Here is a 2,251-nt window from a genome sequence, read left to right as displayed (position 1 = left end):
ATTTCTTTGTGTGGATAAAGTTGTGAATATTTCAGTACCTGTGGGAAAATCTTACCTGTGAAGGAAAATTACATTGATTAGAAAGTGACCCATAGAGTGTAAAAACCTGTGGAAGGTTGAGCATGCTAACATGGGGGTCAATATCTGTGTGGTTTTTCCTAGGAAAATGACATCAAAAGATTTATATTTCCTATGGTTTCCTCTGCTAAAATTATGGCAGTCCTGTTAATAAAATCAAAAATGAGAGGAAAGATTAATGGAGATGTTTTGCAATAATATGGATGAAATATGATAAGGCTTTCAATTAAGGAATAACCTTGAAGAAGACAGAAAGTAGACGAATTCAAACCAACCACCAGAGCAGAGTAAAACGTAAGGCTTGGGTGACCCTGGAAGTAGGGGGCCACACAAAGACCTCACTGTATGACCGAGCTGTGGTGTCCTTCACTGACACAGGGAACACAGGAGAGACAGTTCTGGCTGGAGACTCATTTGCTAGCTTGGAAAGTTTTGTGTTTAAGGGCATTTTCAAACTTAAGGGTAGAGATTGTTTGAAAAGCTATTAAGTCACAGGTAAAAGCGAGGAATTCTGGTTTGCCCTTGTAGAGTAGAGTGATTATGGATAACAGTAACACACTGTAGATTTCAAAACACTTCCTTTTAAAACACTTCCTCTTAGAACTTTGAATGTTTCCACTATGAAACACATCATGAATTCTTGGTATACGCTTAACTGAGTTAAGTATTATTAAATATCATGTGTATTGAAATGTCACACTACACCAGTAGTATTTACATTTTATGTATTTTAAGATGGATTAAAATAAATTTAAGAATCATTTAAAATGGAAAAGAGTGGATGTTCAGAAAGAGAGAAATCTGTGAGTAAAAATAACTTTTAGGCATCAAGCACAGAAAATATATGTAAGATGTTAGTACTACTAATCATTCTTTACTACCCATGCTCCTATTATTTCAAGTTACTAATTCATTAAGTTTCTCTGAGCTTTTACCCTGTGCAGACACAAACATATTTTAACACGGCTAAATCTAAAAAAAAAAAAAAAATAGGATGGAATGTGTAGGGAAATAAAATATGGTACTTCCGGATTCCATTGTACATAAAGTTAATTCTTCTCCATCTTCCTTTATGCCCTTTTCTCTGCAAAGGAGCTGATCAAAAAGTAAAGGCACATAAGGCCAGCCAGATAGCTCAGCAGACTGAAGTGCCAGCTTATTCAATCCCTGGTCATGCCAGCCACATCCCTAGGGCGTGCTGAGAAGGTGATTGAGACTGGGTGTGGTGGTATGTGCCTGTAATCCCAGCACTTGGGAGGCTGAAAACAGGAGGATCATTATGAGTCAGATCTGTGTAGTGGGACCCTGTAGACCCTGCACTAAATACATTAAAAAAACAAAACAAAACAAAAAAGGCACAAAGAGAAGTTACATATTAAGTGTGCCAGAAGTGGCCAAATTCTCCTGGATCCTTAGGTATCTCATGGAGCAGCACAGTGTATCTGCTCTGAATTACTTCTGTATTTCTTAAATGTTATGCTGTTACTCTCATTGTCTTTATAGTGCTGAATTTCTGTTATATATTTGCCACAATTAACCTATACTCTCCAAAATACAAGTACTTAAATGAACAGACTGAGCCCAAACAAAACCTTGAATCCTGTGTAGTAATCTGAAAACTGATCAAGATTTCTCCTTAGGTATACTTAAACTTGTACTAGTGACTATATTTTGCTGAATAGGTGGATAGTATATCTTTGATTCTTCTAATTTTGAGGGTGGATGTTCTTTAATACTCAGTAGAAATGTATGAAGGTAAATCAAGCCACCTGTCAAACTTTTAATTACCCAGAATTTTATTCCTTAGGTAATTGTGATTAAATTGTATTTTAAAGGATAGATGCTCACATAATGTGTCATAGAAAATCCCACATCTAAATTATTTATGCAAGAGGGTTCTATATGTGTATTAATAAAAAATGGACAAGGATGTACTATGCTAGTACAAACCCAAGATGGGATTGTCAGGACTGAAAGTAATCTGTTACAAAATAGTGTTCAAAGAAAACTATAAATTGGAAAAAAGAATGTCATTGTATGCAAGTTTAATTCCCATAAAATCTAACAAGAAACAGTATATATCAACATTATAATGCAATACATAAAAATAAATTATACTATAGAAAATTTCATGCAGAAATTAAATTATTGAGGGGCTGGTGAGATGGCTCAG

Source organism: Octodon degus, unplaced genomic scaffold (assembly GCF_000260255.1).
Source record: "Octodon degus isolate 3935 unplaced genomic scaffold, OctDeg1.0 scaffold00006, whole genome shotgun sequence".
Lineage (NCBI taxonomy): Eukaryota > Metazoa > Chordata > Mammalia > Rodentia > Octodontidae > Octodon > Octodon degus.
This window is presented reverse-complemented; position numbering follows the sequence as displayed.